Source organism: Triticum aestivum, chromosome 4B, assembly GCF_018294505.1.
Source record: "Triticum aestivum cultivar Chinese Spring chromosome 4B, IWGSC CS RefSeq v2.1, whole genome shotgun sequence".
Classification (NCBI taxonomy): Eukaryota; Viridiplantae; Streptophyta; class Magnoliopsida; order Poales; family Poaceae; genus Triticum; species Triticum aestivum.
In genome coordinates, this window is record NC_057804.1 from 460,005,891 (window position 1) to 460,023,377 (window position 17,487).

A 17,487-nucleotide genomic window follows, 5' to 3' on the forward strand; every position below is an offset into this window, starting at 1 on the left:
ATATATGTTACTTTGTGCTCACTACTAAATTACAAATCATTGTTAATTAAAATTGGCTTTGATATACCTTGGGATCTGGGTGGATCCATTACTTGAGCACTATATGCCTAGCTTAATGGCTTTAAAGAAAGCGCTGTCAGGGAGACAACCCGGAATTTTTAGAGAGTAATTTATTTCTGTTGGGTGCTTTTATATAGTTTAAAAACCAAAAAAATAAAGAGGGGAACCGAAAACTTTTCAAAAAGGAAAGTGAAAGTAAGAGAGACAAGCATTGTTGAAGTGGGAGAGCTCCTTGAACTTTGTTCATGCTCACGGAAACTTTGTGAATCTTAATTACAGAAACTTTTCATAAAAAATAATTACCCCCTTGTACAATTCCATTGTATTATAAAAATAATGTGCCAAGGTTTGCCTTTAGGATGTTTACAATGCTTGTTAGTTTGTACGGTGCTGGACAGAAACTTTGGCTGTAGTGTCCGATTTTACATTTTTAACTGGAACATCAAATGGTTCTGATTCCTTTTGCACTGTCTTTCTGTACAACTTTTTTATTGTTCCTAATTTTGGTAGAATTGTTGGGGTACCAGAAGTATGGTGGATGTTCAGATTCCTACAGACTGTTCTTTTTTTGACAGATTCTGTTTTTGATGCATAGTTTGCTTGTTTTGATGAATCTATCAATTTGTATCAGTGTATTAAGCAATGGAAAAGTTATATTACAGTAGACAAAATGGAAAAACAAAATATTAATTGGTTTGTTACAGTACTTAGAGTAGTGATTTGCTTTATTATAATAACGGATCTTACCGAGTTTTCTGTTGAAGTTTTGTGTGGATGAAGTGTCTAATCGAGGAGGTCTCGATATGAGGAAAAGAAAGAGAGGCAAGAGCTCAAGCTTGGGGATGCCCAAGGAACCCCAAGTAAATATTCAAGGATACTCAAGCGTCTAAGCTTGGGGATGCCCCGAAAGGCATCCCCTCTTTCTTCAACAAGTAACGGTATGTTCTCGGATTCGTTTCGTTCATGCGATATGTGCAGATCTTGGAGCGTCTTTTGCATTTAGTTTTCATTTTTCTTTTATGCACCATGCTGGTATGAGATAGTCCTTGGTTGATTTATAGAATGCTCATTGCACTTCACTTAAATCTTTTGAGTGTGGCTTTATAGAATGCTTCATGTGCTTCACTTATATCATTTGAGGTTTGGATTGCCTGTTTCTCTTCACATAGAAAACCGCCATTTGTAGAATGCTCTTTTGCTTCACTTATAGTTGTTAGAGCATGGGCATATCTTTTGTAGAAATAATTAAACTCTCTTGCTTCACTTATAACTATTTAGAGAGATGACAGGAATTGGTCATTCACATGGTTAGTCATAAAATCCTACATAAAACTTGTAGATCGCTGAATATGATATGTTTGATTCCTTGCAATAGTTTTGTGATATAAAGATGGTGATATTAGAGTCATGCTAGTGGGTGGTGGTGGATTGTAGATACACTTGTGTTGAGGTTTGCAAGTCCCATAGCATGCACGTATGGTAACCGTTGTGTGGCAAATTTGAAGCATGGGGTGTTTCTTTGATTGTCTTCCTTATGAATGGCAGTCGGGGACGAGCGATGGTCTTTTCCTACCAATCTATCCCCCTAGGGGCATGCGTAATAGTACTTTGCTTCGAGGGCTAATAAACTTTCACAATAAGTATATGAGTTCTTTATGACTAATGTGAGTCCATGGATTATACGCACTTTTATCTTTCCATCATTGCTAGCCTCTTCGGTACCGTGCATTGCCCTTTCTCACCTCGAGAGTCGGTGCAAACTTCGCCGGTGCATCCAAACCCCGTGATACGATACGCTCTATCACACATAAGCCTCATTATATCTTCCTCAAAACAGCCACCATACCTACCTATCATGGCATTTCCATAGCCATTCCGAGATATATTGCCATGCAACTTCCATCATCATGATATACATGACTTGAGCATTTATTGTCATACCGCTTTGCATGATCGTAAGATAGCTAGCATGATGTTTTCATGGCTTGTCCGTTTTTTTGATGTCATTGTTACGCTAGATCATTGCACATCCCGGTACACCGCCGGAAGCATTCATATAGAGTCATATCTTTGTTCCAGTATCGAGTTGTAATATTGAGTTGTAAGTAAATAAAAGTGTGATGATCATCATTATAGAGCATTGCCCCATGAAAAAAAAAGGAAAAGGAAAAAAAGGAAAGGCCAAACAAGCCTAAATAAAAAAGGGGGCCAAAGAAGCCCACCCAAAAAGAAAAAAAAGAAAAAAAAGAAAAAAAAAGGGCAATGGTACTATCCTTTTTCCACACTTGTGCTTCAAATTAGCACCATGTTCTTCATATAGTGAGTCTCCTATATTGTCACTTTCATATACTAGTGGGAATTTTCATTATAGAACTTGGCTTGTATATTCCAACGATGGGCTTCCTCAAATGCCCTAGGTCTTCATGAGCAAGCAAGTTGGATGCACACCCACTTAGTTTTCATTTTGAGCTTTCATATACTTATAGCTCTTAGTGCATCCGTTGCATGGCAATCCCTACTCCTCGCATTGACATCAATTGATGGGCATCTCCATAGCCCGTTTATTAGCCGCGTCGATGTGAGACTTTCTCCCTTTTTGTCTTCTCCATATAAACCTCCATCATTATATTCTATTCCACCTATAGTGCTATATCCATGGCTTGCGCTCATGTATTGCGTGAGGGTTGAAAAAGCTGAAGCGTGTTAAAAAGTACGAACCAATTGCTCGTCTCGTCATCGGGGTTGTGCATGATGGGAGCATTTTCGTGTGACGAAAATGAAGCATGGCCAAACTATATGATTTTGTAGGGATAAGCTTGCTTTTGACTTCTCATTTTGAAAAGACATGATTGCTTTAATGGTACGCTCAAAGTATTATCGTTTTTTATGTCAAATGATAGACTGTTGCTTTGAATCACTCGTGTCTTAATATTCATGCCATGATTAGACATGTGATCAAGATTATGCTAGGTAGCATTCCACATCAAAAATTATCTTTTTTTATCATTTACCTACTCGAGGACGAGCAGGAATTAAGCTTGGGGAAGCTGATGCGTCTCCGTCGTATCTATAAATTTTGATTGTTCCATGCCAATATTCTTCAACTTTCATATACTTTTGGCAACTTTTTATACTATTTTTGGGACTAACATATTGATCCAGTGCCCAGTGCCAGTTCCTATTTGTTGCATGTTTTATGTTTCGCAGAAACCCAATATCAAACGGAATCCAAATGGGATAAAAACGGACGGAGAATTATTTTGGAATATTTGGGATTTTCTGGAGGAAGAATCAATGCGAAACGGTGCCCGAGGTGGTGTAACACCCACGATGCGACTATATCTCCCACGTGTCGAAGCACGACTTAGAGGCATAACCGCATTGTGGTTTTGTCGCAAGAAGGGTCATCTTCACACAATCCCATGTAATGAACAAGAATGGGATAAAGAGTTGGCTTACAATCGCCACTTCACACAATAAACATGTAATTCATACATCAATCAGAGTACACACATAAGTCCGACTACGGACGAAGCTAAAAGAAAAGAAGATAACCCAACTGCTAGATCCCCGATCGTCCCAACTGGGCTCCACTACTGATCAACATGAAATGAAACATAGCAACGACCAAGATCTTCGTTGAGCTCCCATCTGAGCTCTGTTGCATCACCTGCACTGGTATCATCGGCACCTGCAACTGTTGTGATAGTATCTGGGGAGTCACGAGGACTCAGCAATCTCAAAACCCGCGAGATCAAGACTATATAAGCTTATGGGTAGGAAAGGGTAAAGTGGTGAGGTTGCAGCAGCGACTAAGCATATATGGTGGCTAACATACGCAAATAAGAGTGAGAAGAGAGCAAAAGGAACGGTCGTGAACTAGAAATGATCAAGAAGTGATCCTGAACTCCTACTTACGTCAAACATAACCCAAAACCGTGTTCACTTCCCGGACTCCGCCGAAAAGAGACCATCACGGCTACACACGCGGTTGATGTGTTTTAATTCGAATCAGGTGTCAAGTTATCTACAACCGGACATTAACAAATTCCCATCTTCCACATAACTGCGGGCACGGCTCTCAAAAGCTTATATACCCTGCAGGGGTGTCCCAACTTAGCCCATCACAAGCTCTCACGGTCAACGAAGGATATACCTTCTCCCGGGAAGATCCGATCAGCCTCGGAATCCCGATTCGCAAGACATTTCGACAATGGTAAAACAAGACCAGCAAAGCCGCCCGATGTGCCGACAAATCCCGATAGGAGCTGCACATATCTCGTTCTCAGGGCACACCGGATGAGACATCCTACGAGTAAAATCAGACCTCAAGTTTCCCCGAGGTGGCCCCGCAGTCTACTCAGTTCGGACCAACACTCGAAGGAGCACTGGCCCGGGGGGGTTAAAATAAAGATGACCCTTGAGTCTGCAGAACCCAAGGGAAAAAGGCTTAGGTGGAAAATGGTAAAACCAAGGTTGGGCCTTGCTGGAGGAGTTTTATTCAAAGCGAACTGTCAAGGGGGTCCCATAAATCACGCAACCACGTAAGGAACGCAAAATCAAGGAACATAACACCGGTATGACGGAAACTAGGGCGGCAAGAGTGGAACAAAACACCAGGCATAAGGCCGAGTCTTCCACCCTGTACCAAGTATATAGATGCATTATAATTAAATAAGAGATATTGTGATATCCCAACATAATCCTGTCCATCATGAAGCAATCTTCAACTTCACCTGCAACTAACAGTGCTATAAGAGGGGTTGAGCAAAGCGGTAACATAGCCAAGCAATGGTTTGCTAGGAAGGGTGAAAAGGTTAGAGGCTGACATGGCAATATGGGAGGCATGGTAAACAAGTGATAGGTAGCGCAGCATAGCGATAGAACGAAGCAACTAGCAAGCAAAGATAGAAGTGATATCAAGGGTAATGGTCATCTTGCCAGAAATCCCACAAGGAAGAAGAACGAGTCCATGAAGAAGACAAACGAACGTAGTCGAATGAATCCTCACAACTCCGGAATGAAACCGAAGCTAACGAGAGAAGCAAACCTTAAAGAAGCAAACAACATGGTAAACACACAAGCATAAACATGTCATGATGCACAATCAAGTATGATGCATGTCCGGTTTAAAGAAGCATGGCATGGCAAAGTGCAACAAACAATACTACAAGTTAAGTGGAGCTCAATATGCAACGAGTTGCATATTGACGGAACACCACATCAATTATTTAGTTTAATCTCGTTAAGCTACCAAACAATATTAAATGTTGTTAAACATGGCAAGAGGTGAAACATAATTGAACTAACTATTTAGGCAAGTTTAAATGAGGCCGGAAACAACAAACAACAATTCGGGAAAAATCCTCATGTCATTTAGCAATTTAATGCAAACACAATTTTAAACATTTTAAATGTTGTTATCATGATGGGGATGACATATTCAAGTTTTATGCAATTTTATGAAAATGTTGACATGAGCATGATACGAGGCATTTGTCGCCATGGCGGAAGGAAAAAGGTGCCACGGCGGTGAAACAGAAATGGTGCCACGGCAACATTCCGATCCCGATAACTCATGGAGGTACCGGTGCAAAAGGAAGTGTGACGTGAGCGAGTCATGCAAGATGGTGGGGTGATCCCGGCTACCAGGTTCCCATGGGTCGACAGTCATGGCAAACGAGGAGGAACATGCACGAAACAAACGGGCACGGTGCAAACATATCGTACATCTCATAGATGCAAGGGCATCTCATCGCGGTCGTCTCGGGTTATACCTTCGAAGCGTGCGTTTCGGAGCGGTTTGGGTTCGGTACAATGTAGAGGAAGTAGACGTTCTCATAGCGGTCGTAGAGGAAGTAGTTGTACACGTTCGTCTCGGAGAGGTACTTGACGAATCCAACATCTTCGGGGCGACGGTAGTGGTTCACAGACATCGTGGAAGTAGTCGTTCTCGTTTCGTAGTCGTACATGTCGGCCGTAGTGGAAGTAGTGGTACACGGCGACGGTAGTTGTACACACGTTGTAGTCGAACTTGACGGAACCAAATGTCCTCGAGGGTAGTCGTGGTACTTGGCGATTTCGGAGACGGCAGCAGAGGTACTTGACGTGTCACCATGTAGTCGTGCGTTTGATGGAGAGGATCTTGGCGCATCCAAAGCGAAGCAACACAAAAGGGCCTCAGGTCTCGGTGGTCAACGAATAGAGGCCGCCATGGATGGAGCTGCGAGCAGAGGACGAACAACCTAGGCGAACAGATGTGCCCTTGAACTTGTAGTGGTGCCGAGCTGGATGGAGCTCAGCTCCTGGTGAAGCGATGCAGGGGGCTATCTGAGCCGAGGCGAAGCAGAGGACGGGGAGGCCGGAGGTGACGGGCTCCTAGTCGAGTAGAGGGCTCGGGCGCGGAACTTGAGGTGATGAAGATGAAGGGGAACGCGGCGAGGTGAACAGCAGCAGCTTGCTCGCACGCACGGGTAGGCGCGGGGACGGCAGGGGTGTGGTCGCGGGGCTCGCGACGGAGGGCGGAGGAGCTTGGCAGCAATGGCGAGGAGGTTGCTGTGGAGGCTGGCGTCCATGGCAACAGGGGAAGCGAGCAGTTCCAAGCGGAGCTTAGCAAGGAGCAGGCAAGGACGAGGCCGCAGGCAGTGGCGGAAGGGCGCAACGACGATGGGGTCTCGGCGGCTGCGGCAAGGGAAGAAGGCGCTGGTGGCAAGTCGACGCTGCGGGGCGTCCGGCAGCGGCGACGCTTGGCGTCGGGAATTAGAGGCCAGCATGGTGCGATTGGCCTACTGGGCAGCAGAGGTCGCGGGCTTGCAGGAGCTTGAGGGACGGCACGACGGAGGGAGGAGGCGAGCCAGAGGAGGGGCACGGGCGCAGGCGACGGAGGAAGGTGGTGCTCGCGGTCTGGTGGTCGACGAGGAGGCGCGAGGGAGATGGGGATCGAGCGAGGAGGTGGGGGGATCGAGCGTTACGGGTGTGGCGGCGGGCACGGGAACAAGAGGGAGAGATGGGATCGAGCGATGCTCTCCCCTGTGGCTAGGGTTAGAGGGGCACTGGCTGGGCTGCGGATGGGCCTTGGAGGCTGGGCCTAGGAGGCTAGATGGACTGGTTGCAACTTCGGAGCAAAAATGCCAACCTTCTCGCTATTTCCCATCTACAGAAAAATAGACAGAAGGAAAAGGGAAGGAAAGAAATAGCTAGGGGTTTTGGAAAATGTTGAAACTTCTCCTACAGAGTCTAAGAATTATACTTAGCCCAAGAAAAGAAGTTTCACGCGGTATGGAAGAGCTTAATTCAAACTCATTTGAATTTAATTCAAATGGTTTGAACTAGGACAAGGTTTTTGAAGTGTCTAAAAATGTTGAGATTTTTGGTGGAGCTCCGGAAGGTGAAGAACGAATTTAGGGCAAGGTTTGGATACCAACCTTGAAGCAGAAAAGGAACGAAATTATTTTGCAAGTGTGTTTATGGGTGATCCCGAATTAGTGGAATATTTAATATAGCTCCCTAACAATAGTAGGAGACTTTGAATATGTTTTAAAGAGAAATCACCATGTGGATATCCCTCGATTTAAATAGATCAAAAGATCCATACAATTTATTTAGAAGAGTTATAAAAATTAAATGGCATGATGGCATGATGACATGATGCAATGCAAAAATAAAAGAGCAAGCACAAAAGAAACACACGACGAAACTCGGAATAGCTGGAAGTCTTCTGGAGCGTCGGTCTCGGGGCGTTACAACACTCCACCACTACAAGAGGATCTCGTCCCGAGATCTAGGATGGCACCGGAGGGAAGCGGAAGAGCAAGAGAGGAGGTAAAACTAAGTTGCTTCTTCGACAAATGAGTGAAACCAAAGAACCTTGAGAGGTTGAAAAGTTGAAAGAAAGAACACAACGGAGTTGTACACAATTGAGAGCACTGCGGTAGAAAAATAGAAACAAGGAACGCCATTTGAACCTTGGAGGTTGCAAAGCTATCAATGACGAGTACAATGGACAAGAAGGAATTGAAATCACTCTGGTTGAAACGAGATAAACAAGGAACAAGGAAGATCAAAATCGGACAGCACTCCGGTTGAAAATGGAAGGGATATGGTATGAACTTGGCAAAATGAAAGCACTTGGATGAGGCTCCGATTAAAAGAGGAATGATAGACACAACACTCCGGTTAAATGGATAAGCACGAAAATAACATGATCCTCACAATTCGAGATGATGAGTGAAGAGAGGAACATCACAATGCCTCCGGAAGAAAGATAGAAGATAGATCATTGGAATAACAGAATGGAGAAGAAAATGATAACTTCTACCACAATTGAATTTGGAAATCATCCTTGCAAGAAGGTTAGAGCGGATTTGTTGGAAAACCAACAACGGAACGAATAAGCTTGTAGTGGGCTTATGAAAACATCTCAAGACTATGAGGTGAAATTCTGCCACTACCAAAAAACAAATGCTTGCTTGAGATCCACGAAGAGATGAAAACTGCTTTTGCCGAGAGGATAGGAGAAAACTTGGATCATTGATAAGCACCACAATACAACATTCCTTAGGGAAGGCTTTAGGTGAAATCTATACCAAGATAACTCCAACGAAGAGATTGATGGATTTAAAATACCTCATTCTTGACAACATGTGAATCGCGAAACGTGAATGGAAATTGTCAAGAATGATATAACACCACCTCAAAAGATAAGGTAGAAAGAACTGCACTTCAAAATGCAAGAAGAAGAATACTTGAACTCCACAAAACAAAACATGTGTTGAGGACCATGTTTATTTTAGAGTGTAGCTTGGCGGGTCATAACTTCGAGAGAAAACTTGAAGAACAATTGAAGAATGAAACGAATCCTTGACGAACCACCATGTAGAGCCTCCATGAAGAACTTCGGTAATAAAAGGATGATAGAAAGAAAGGGAAGTTGAAAACACAAGGTGAAGCCTTGCGATGATTTAGAAGGAGCTTCGCGACGATATAACCGAGAGAACTTGGAACTCCAGAAAGAAAAGATGAACAACAAGAAGCCAAGAATTTATTCCTCCTGAACAAACTCCGAAGGAAAGGATTAATCACTTGGATGAAACAAGAATAAGAATTATGTTATGCGTATCCTTCACCAATTTAAATTGATGACAAGCAACGGATTTGGCATACTACTTATTCTCGTAGAAAGAATTAAGAGAGATATGGCGCAAACTTCAGAAGGTATTGATGGAACCACCGTTGGAATTTGGAAACAACGAATATTTTGATATGATAACGAAGGAAGTGAAATCTTGAACGAACCACCGTAAGAATTGAAAATGAGAGTAGCAAAGGCACAATTCACCGGGAAGAATTGGAAAATGAATGAAGATACTTGACAGAATTTAGATACAAGAGAACAAAGAGATCGTGAGCTGACTAGAGTAAACTTGAACGATGCCCCGGTGAGATTTGGAGAACGAGAACTGAAAGTTGGAATGAATAATTCTGAGAAGATGGGTTCCGGAGAATCAAACTGAAGAGACTCCTGAATTGCTCTGGATGGGTGAAAAGAATTCTCACAATTGAAAGCAATTATGAGAGGATGGCATCAAGCTAGAACCATTAATCTTTAAGAGAATGGACCAAGATTTAAGAGAAATCCTTCTTCGGTCTTCAAATGCTGAGAATGATGACGAGAACCACCAAAATTGTTGAGGCACTTCGGAACAAAGAAGAATAGAAATGATGAACCAACGATGAAAATATTTTGAAAGCGATCTTGGAGAAAGAATATGACTGATGAAAATTCATTCTTACCTCAAACTTTGAAATGAATTTGGGAATAGCTCCGGGAAAATTAGGAGAGTCAGGAAAGATCCTGGGAAAAGACCTGTGGGTTAGGGCCCACTCAAAAGGAAAACACCGTTGAACGATTGATTGAAAGGGGGGATTGCGCCAGTTGAATTAAATGACTTGAATGAGATAATAATCTCCAAATAGCTTGAACGGATCTTGAATGAAAAGACGAGCCTTGGATAAGAAATTCACATGGGAAGATATGTGAAACAAAAGGAAGAGATATGATTAACACTGAAACTTGAAATTAAACCACCGGAGAAGAAAAAGAGAACGAAGAATGATAAACTTGAAGCTCCGTTAGTATCTTCTTGAGAATCACCGGATAAGAGCATTGACGGAAAATAATGGAGAGACTTCACATCAATAAAAGGATACTTGATTAAGAAATCTGAGTCCTTGAAGAAAAAGGGTGGGAGGGCGGGAAAACAAAGACAACTTGGGACGGATGAAACAAACACCATTGAGAAAACTTAGAATTGATCTAGCGAATGTTGAAATGATTGGAACCACTTGAAAAGAAGCACACCGGTTGGAACGAATTAACATGACAACCTCGATGATCAAGAAGGATTAGTATTCACATAACAATATGAGAATACCGTTTAGGAAAGGTATGGATTCAACATTTGACTTCGAAGCAACTCGAATACCACATATAAAACAAAACAAAGGATTTGGCTTGCAGAATAAGCCGGAACAAACATATGATAGAGATTTCGTCCGAAATTTTTGTGGTGGGGCTCACACGGGCTCGAGTGTACAGCACCATCATGTACAAGGCAGTGCACATGACATATGAAGCGTCCCCGAACCAGCATAGCCAAGGGTTCTTTAATACACAACGAGACCACTGTAAAAATGACCGTGGAATGGCGGCCCACTAGACGTCGAACCCCAATTTCATATCATGCATCTGTCGAAAAGATATTCTAGGAGCTACTTGAATTCCCACCTATAAAACTCCCGAAACTTTCTGGTTATGCAATCTGGTGTTGGGGATACAGGGGAAGCAAAATATATCTCACCCAAACTAACAATACCTACATCCAAGCTGTATCCATCCGTCAACACATAACCAAGAAACCTTCGGAAATCGTGCACCTCAACCTTCAAAAAGCATCCGTTATATGAGTTATGGCAATACTCCCGAACTCCCGCCCAAGTACTGGGTGGCGTCGAGGTTATCTCACCAACAACTGCATAAAAGAGATTTTCGATGTCGGTAAAACTCAGATATTCCAGAATTGCAACGATAAAATTGTGACGACAACACCTCGGAGCTCAACTCCCCGGGTCACTGCCACATAAAAGACAGGAGGCACCAAGAACAATTTTCTTGTCACAAAACCATCGGAACGATTCCAAGATACCCGCGTGATCCTAAAAAAATTTAGTGAAAATTCAGGAGAGGAAAGTCAAAACATCTACGTCAGGAGACCTCACCAGAGCGACGAAGGGACTGAGGAGTAAAAAGAATCCTACTCTCCGATATATATATAATTCTAAGACTCAAAACATTTTTTTTCTAGACTCAACAACGCCAGCAAACAATCAAGCAGGGGGCTCCTAAGTCGGGGATGGCTCTGATTACCAACTTGCAACACCCATGATGCGACTATATCTCCCACGTGTCGAAGCACGACTTAGAGGCATAACCACATTGTGGTTTTGTCGCAAGAAGGGTCATCTTCACACAATCCCATGTAATGAACAAGAATGGGATAAAGAGTTGGCTTACAATCGCCACTTCACACAATAAACATGTAATTCATACATCAATCAGAGTACACACATAAGTCCGACTACGAACGAAGCCAAAAGAAAAGAAGATAACCCAACTGCTAGATCCCCGATCGTCCCAACTGGGCTCCACTACTGATCAACATGAAACGAAACATAGCAACGACCAAGATCTTTGTTGAGCTCCCATCTGAGCTCTGTTGCATCACCTGCACTGGTATCATCGACACCTGCAACTGTTGTGATAGTATTTGGTGAGTCACGAGGACTCAGCAATCTCAAAACCGGCGAGATCAAGACTATATAAGCTTATGGGTAGGAAAGGGTAAAGTGGTGAGGTTGTAGCAGCGACTAAGCATATATGGTGGCTAACATACGCAAATAAGAGCGAGAAGAGAGCAAAAGGAACGGTCATGAACTAGCAATGATCAAGAAGTGATCCTGAACTCCTACTTACGTCAAACATAACCCAAAACCGTGTTCAATTCCCGGACTCCACCGAAAAGAGACCATCACGGCTACACACGCGGTTGATGCGTTTTAATTCGAATCAGGTGTCAAGTTATCTACAACCGGATATTAACAAATTCCCATCTGCCACATAACCGCGGGCACGGCTCTCGAAAGTTTATATACCCTGCAGGGGTGTCCCAACTTAGCCCATCACAAGCTCTCACGGTCAACGAAGGATATACCTTCTCTCGGGAAGACCCGATCAGCCTCGGAATCCCGGTTCACAAGACATTTCGACAATGGTAAAACAAGACCAGCAAAGCCGCCCGATGTGCCGACAAATCCTGATAGGAGCTGCACATATCTCGTTCTCAGGGCACACCGGATGAGACATCCTACGAGTAAAACCAGACCACAAGTTTCCCCAAGGTGGCTCCGCAGTCTACTCAGTTCGGACCAACACTCGAAGGAGCACTGGCCCGGGGGGGGGGGGTTAAAATAAAGATGACCCTTGAGTCTACAGAACCCAAGGGAAAACGGCTTAGGTGGCAAATGGTAAAACCAAGGTTGGGCCTTGCTGGAGGAGTTTTATTCAAAGCGAACTGTCAAGGGGGTCCCATAAATCACCCAACCGCGTAAGGAACGCAAAATCAAGGAACATAACACCGGTATGACGGAAACTAGGGCGGCAAGAGTGGAACAAAACACCAGGCATAAGGCCAAGTCTTCCACCCTTTACCAAGTATATAGATGCATTATAATTAAATAAGAGATATTGTGATATCCCAACATAATCCTGTCCATCATGAAGCAATCTTCAACTTCACCTGCAACTAACAGCGCTATAAGAGGGGCTGAGCAAAGCGGTAACATAGGCAAGCAATGGTTTGCTAGGAAGGGTGAAAAGGTTAGAGGCTGACATGGCAATATGGGAGGCATGGTAAACAAGTGATAGGTAGCGCAGCATAGCGATAGAACGAAGCAACTAGCAAGCAAAGATAGAAGTGATATCAAGGGTAATGGTCATCTTGCCTGAAATCCCACAAGGAAGAAGAACGAGTCCATGAAGAAGACAAACGAACGTAGTCGAACGAATCCTCACAACTCCGGAATGAAATCGAAGCTAACGAGAGAAGCAAACCGGAAAGAAGCAAACAACATGGTAAACACACGAGCATAAACATGTCATGATGCACAATCAAGTATGATGCATGTCCGGTTTAAAGAAGCATGGCATGGCAAAGTGCAACAAACAATACTACAAGTTAAGTGGAGCTCAATATGCAACGAGTTGCATATTGACGGAACACCACATCAATTATTTAGTTTAATCTCGTTAAGCTACCAAACAATATTAAATGTTGTTAAACATGGCAAGAGGTGAAACATAATTGAACTAACTATTTAGGCAAGTTTAAATGAGGCCGGAAACAACAAACAACAATTCGGGAAAAATCCTCATGTCATTTAGCAATTTAATGCAAACACAATTTTAAACATTTTAAATGTTGTTATCATGATGCAGATGACATATTCAAGTTTTATGCAATTTTATGAAAATGTTGACATGAGCATGATACGAGGCATTTGTCGCCATGGCGGAAGGAAAAAGGTGCCACGGCGGTGAAACGGAAATGGTGCCACGGCAACATTCCGGTCCCGATAACTCATGGAGGTACCGGTGCAAAAGGAAGTGTGACGTGAGCGAGTCATGCAAGATAGTGGGGTGATCCCGGCTACCGGGTTCCCATGGGTCGACGGTCATGGCAAACAAGGAGGAACGTGCACAAAACAAACGGGCACGGTGCAAACATATCGTACGTCTCATACATGAAAGGGCATCTCATCACGGTCGTCTCGGGTTATACCTTCGAAAGGTGTGTTTCGGAGCGGTTCGGGCTCGGTACAATGTAGAGGAAGTAGACGTTCTCGTAGCGGTCGTAGAGGAAGTAGTTGTACACGTTCGTCTCGGAGAGGTACTTGACGAATCCAACATCATCGGGGCGACGGTAGTGGTTCACAGATGTCATGGAAGTAGTCGTTCTCGTTTCGTAGTCGTACATGTCGGCAGTAGTGGAAGTAGTGGTACACAGCGACGGTAGTTGTACACACGTTGTAGTCGAACTTGATGGAACCAAATGTCCTCGAGGGTAGTCGTGGTACTTGGCGATTACGGAGACGGCAGCAGAGGTACTTGACGTGTCACCATGTAGTCGTGCGTTTGATGGAGAGGATCTTGGCGCATCCAAAGCGAAGCAACACAAAAGGGCCTCAGGTCTCGGTGGTCAACGAATAGAGGCCACCATGGATGGAGCTGCAAGCAGAGGACGAACAACCTAGGCGAACAGATGTGCCCTTGAACTTGTAGTGGCGCCGAGCTGGATGGAGCTTAGCTCCTGGTGAGGCGATGCAGGGGGCTATCTGAGTCGAGGCGAAGCAAAGGACGGGGAGGCCGGAGGTGACGGGCTCCTGGTCGAGCAGAGGGCTCGGGCGCGGAACTTGAGGTGACGAAAATGAAGGGGAATACGGCGAGGCGAATAGCAGCAGCTTGCTCGCCCACACGGCTGGGCGTGGAGACGGCAGGGGCGTGGTTGCGGGGCTCGCGACGGAGGGCGGAGGAGCTTGGCAGCAATGGCAAGGAGGTTGCTGCAGAGGTTGGCGTCCATGGCAACAGGGGAAGCGAGCAGTTCCAAGCGGAGCTTGGCGAGGAGCAGGCGAGGACGAGGCCGCAGGCAGCCGTGGAAGGGCGCGACAACGATGGGGTCTCGGCGGCTGCTGCAACGGAAGAAGGCGCTGGTGGCAAGTCGATGCCGCGGGGCGTCCGGCAGTGGCGACACTTGGCGTCAGGAAGGAGAGGCCAGCGTGGTGCGGTTGGCCTGCTGGGCAGCAGAGGTCGCGGGCTTGCAGGAGCTTGAGGGACGGCGAGATGGAGGGAGGAGGCGAGGCATAGGAGGGGCACGGGTGCAGGCGATGGAGGAAGGTGGTGGTCGCGGTCTGGTGGTCGACGGGGAGGCGTGAGGGAGATGGGGATCGAGCGAGGAGGTAGGGGGGATCGAGCGTTGCGGGTGTGGCGGCGGGCACGGGAACAAGAGGGAGAGATGGGATCGAGCGATGCTCTCCCCTGCGGCTAGGGTTAGAGGGGCATCGGCTGGGCTGTGGATGGGCCTTGGAGGCTGGGCCTAGGAGGCTAGATGGACTGGTTGCAACTTCGGAGCAAAAAGGCTAACCTTCTCGCTATTTCCCACCTACAGAAAAATAGACAGAAGGAAAAGGGAAGGAAAGAAATAGCTAGGGGTTTTGGAAAATGCTGAAACTTCTCCTACAGAGTCTAAGAATTATACTTAGCCCAAGAAAAGAAGTTTCACGCGGTATGGAAGAGCTTAATTCAAACTCATTTGAATTTAATTCAAATGGTTTGAACTAGGACGAGGTTTTTGAAGTGTCTAAAAATGTTGAGATTTTTTGTGGAGCTCCGAAAGGTGAAGAAAGAATTTAGGGCAAGGTTTGGAGACCAAACTTGAAGCAGAAAAGGAACGAAATTATTTTGCAAGTGTGTTTATGGGTGATTCCAAATTAGTGGAATATTTAATATAGCTCCCTAACAATAGTAGGAGACTTTGAATATGTTTTAAAGAGAAATCACCATGTGGATATCCCTCAATTTAAATAGATCGAAAGATCCATACAATTTATTTAGAAGAGTTATAAAAATTAAATGGCATGATGGCATGATGACATGATGTAATGCAAAAATAAAAGAGCAAGCACAAAAGAAACACACGATGAAACTCGGAATAGCTGGAAGTCTTCTGGAGCGTCGGTCTCGAGGCGTTACAGGTGGCCAGGAGATAGGGGGTGCGCCCACCCCCTGGGCGCGCTTGTCACTCTCCTGGGCCACCCGTAAGGCAGTTGATGCTCTTCTTTTTCCACAAGAAATCTAAATTTACGAGAAAAATCTGGGTGAAAGATTCACCCCAATCGGAGTTATGGATCTCCGAATATAAAAGAAACGGTGAAGGGGGAGGATTTGAGAACGCAGAAACAGAGAGATAGATCCAATCTCGGAGGTGCTCTCGCCCCTCCCAAGCCATGGGAGCCAAGGACCAGAGGGGAAACCCTTCTCCTATCTAGGGAGAAGGTCAAGGAAGAATAACAAGAAGGGGGCTCTCTCCCCCTTGCTTCCGGTGGCGCCGGAGCGCTGCCGGGGGCCATCATCATCACCGTGATCTTCACCAACACCGCCGTCATCTTCACCAACATCTCCATCACCTTCCCCCTTCTATATCCAGCGGTCCACTCTCCCGCAACCTGCTGTACCCTCTACTTGAATATGGTGCTTTATGCTTCATATTATTTTTCAATGATGTGTTGCCATCCTATGATGTCTGAGTAGATTTCTGTTGTCCTATCGGTGATTGATGAATTCCTATGATTGGTTTGAGTTGCATGTTTTATTATTAGTGTTGTCCTATGGTGCCCTCCGTGTCGCGCAAGTGTGAGGGATCCCCGCTGTAGGGTTTGCAATATGCTTATGATTTGCTTGTGGTGGGTGGCGTGAGTGAATAGAAGCATAGACCCGAGTAAGTAGGTTGTTTGCGTATGGGATAAAGGGGACTTGATACTTTAATGCTATGGTTGGGTTTTACCTTAATGATCTTTAGTAGTTGCAGATGCTTGCTAGAGTTCCAATCATAAGTGCATATGATCCAAGTAGAGAAAGTATGTTAGCTTATGCCTCTCCCTCAAATAGAATTGCAATAGTGATTACCGGTCTAGTAACATAGTCAATTGCTTAGGGACAATTTCACAACTTCTACCACCACTTTTCCACACTTGCTATATTTACTTTATTGCATCTTTATCTTAACAGCCCCTACTTTTTATTTACGTACTCTTTATTATCTTGCAAACCTATCCTATCACACCTACAAAGTACTTCTAGTTTCATACTTGTTCTAGGTAAAGCGAATGTCAAGCGTGCGTAGAGTCGTATCAGTGGCCGATAGGACTTGAGAGAGTATTTGTTATACATTTCGCTCCTCGTTGGGTTCGAAACTCTTACTTATCGAAAGAGGCTACAACTATCCCCTATACTTGCGGGTCATCAGTAAGCAGGCATAACCTTGTGAGCCCGTTGTTAAGTTTTTGGTACCGGGTCCCAGAGTGGGTCGTGGCCACGACGATGGTCGTTGTGTCTTGAGGTAGACATGGGGCCACCCAGGACTAGCCTGATGGGGATTGAGTCAGAGTGGCCGGGAGAGTGTCATGGCAATGGAGTGGTTTCGTTGGAATGTTGTTGGTCCACCCGAATGGGAGTGTGAGGCCATGGGTTCCGTGGTGTGGGTCCAGTGCACTACCTCTGTAGAGTGTATTAATCTATTGATAGTCAAGTCCACAGTT